This window comes from Choristoneura fumiferana, chromosome 14, assembly GCF_025370935.1.
Source record: "Choristoneura fumiferana chromosome 14, NRCan_CFum_1, whole genome shotgun sequence".
Lineage (NCBI taxonomy): Eukaryota > Metazoa > Arthropoda > Insecta > Lepidoptera > Tortricidae > Choristoneura > Choristoneura fumiferana.
Window position 1 is genome coordinate 19,590,273 of NC_133485.1, and position 2,505 is coordinate 19,592,777.

Below are 2,505 nucleotides of genomic sequence, written 5' to 3' on the forward strand. Positions count from 1 at the left end.
GATTTCGTCACAGTATAAGTAATGGAAAAGTCGTTCTCATTCTAACCGGTCCGAATAGTATTGTGAAATATTATTATTATCTAATTTCTTGGTAGGTATTATTTATTATGGAATTTTGCAAAAAAAATCAAGACGTCCATTAAAATAAGATAACGCAATTATTTAAGCAATAATAAAAAAATGTGTAAAGGTAGAAACACGCTAATAAAACGCAACGCTATGCTACGCGGTACGCCAACGCCACCCGCGTACAATCAATCCCATACATTTATTTACTATGGCCGCCTGGCCAGATATAAGACACGCCACGTAATGACACGCGGTTTTCTCATAGGCATTGTTCGTAATCATTATGAATAGTAGATTCTAATTTAATTTATTGTAAATAATAATATGAATTAAGTACTAATGATTTTTTGCGACTTTTGTATTGAGTCTATAATACTCTATTTAAAAACAAAATAAATGGTATTTAGAGATTAATATCGAATCGTGTGTGTGTGTGTGTGTGTGTGTGTGTGTACTGACCGGGGCTGTCGGGCACGGTGTCGTAGTGGCAGTTGATGAGCAGCGCGGCGCGGCGCGGGGCGGGCTGCGGGGGGCCGCCGCGCGCCGACAGCCGCGCCACCACGCTCTGCACGTCGCGGTACACGTTGTTGAGCCCTGCAACGACACGGGGCTCAGCGCGGGCGGTGGAGGGGGGGGGGGGGGGGCACCGTCCAGGAAGGGGAGCGGGCGCGGGTCACGTCCAGCTCCAGGCGGTGGGGGGGACTCACCGTCCAGGAAGGTGAGCGAGAAGGCTCCGCTGGCGCGGGTCACGTCCAGCTCCAGGCGGTGGTGGGGGCGGCGCCCTTCTGGATCCCCCGCAGCGCCTCCAGTAGCACCTGCACCGCCTTCACTTCATTCTCATAGCTGCCCGCTACCTGTGTGTATATCATAGAAACATGTTCATTTTTGAAATACTTGTATGTAATGCCAAATACAAGATAGTAATCGGAATACCAAACCATATCAGTCATGTTAAAACAAAACCTTTGAATAATTTATTGAATCAGGCGTTACTTTGCGGAGGTACATATCAATGAACTAAAATGATTCCTTGCTCACCCGCAAGTGAGTGAGTTTGGTGAAATTTTGAAATTTTACAGTGAAAGCTCTGCTTTATGTCAGGAATGACAGGATTGAGTGACGGTGATATCTTTTCTGAGTCACATCTTTAATCAAGCAAGATCACCTGCTCGGGCTCAAAGATAGAAGTTTGGGTGTGGGCTCTGGATGTCTCGAGGGGAAATACAAATACAGTGGCAGCTGGAGGAGCGGCTCACCCTGGGTCCGATGGAGGTGAGGTTGACGAGGTGCTCGTGCGCGATCTCCGCGCTGAAGGTGTCGGGCGGCGCGCTGCGGGCGGCGGGGGGGGCAGGTGGTCCCCGGCCGCCAGCAGCGCCAGCGCGGCCGCCGCCAGCGCCGCCGCGCCCGCCGCCAGCCAGCGCGCGCGCACCACCGGCCCCGGACACACGTTCTCCTTCACCAATCCCGCCTCGCTCTCCATCACTGCTACCTATAAATCATAACTATTTTACAAGCTTTTATTTAGTTTCACCTGTCTTGCTCGATGTTATGATCTGGTTACCGATTGAGCTGAAATTTTACATATTTATGTAAATTACGTCACAATACAATAATCTGCTAGTGACATCCTGGTAGGTAGTCCGGCCAGGATCGTCTCCGCAGGATGGAACTCTTCAACAGTTTATGGCATTGACTTGAAATTTGGTAGGCAAATGTAGTTTGGGTGACGATGTAAGTAAAGTCAACAAAAAGCAAAGTCAGCAATAAAGCTTGTATTCGAAATGACATTTTTACGAAAAACTTTTGATTCCAAAATCAAACTCAAAATATCTTTATTTATGACAAACGCTTATGATATTTACACCATTTTTAGGGCTCAAAAGGAAAAGCAGAACGCTTATAGGACAAAATGTTATCCGTCCTTTCATCTGTCCGTCTATCTATCAAGAACACATAAGAGGTATTGAGTTGAAACTAAAACCATATACTCAAGTCTACAGTCCCGTAAAGCTATGAAGAAATCAAACTTCTAAATCAGTGCAATCAAAATATAGTCATTAAAAAGGGTTTCCATACAAATATCCTTAACTAAAAAATTTATAGGGTACTTCCAGCTGTCCTAGAAACTTTAAATTTTGTATGAAGGATCATAATTTTTCATGTCCGACTGTCTATGTCAATAAACCATCTGCTGCGCCCCACACTGCGTACATTTTGCTTAGGAGAGGGGTATTCATAAATACCCACAAATTCATACGGAACCCTCAGTGCGCGACTCCTCATTGAACTTGGCCGGTTTTTTATTTTTTTTATTTTACAATTCCGGAAAATTTTGTTTGTTTGTGATTTCGAAAGGAGTTTTGTAACGATTGGCGTATTGCTTAGGGTTATCAGTTATTATCATTCATTATCAATTATCCATCGAAAAATGAATGC

At 44.9% G+C, this 2,505-nt stretch overlaps 1 pseudogene; it reads right to left on the bottom strand.

The window, feature by feature from the left end:
• The window catches only part of LOC141435058 (uncharacterized), a 17,644-nt pseudogene extending 15,362 nt beyond the window's left edge, over positions 1–2,282 (bottom strand).
• Positions 2,283–2,505: the final 223 nt, after the last annotated feature.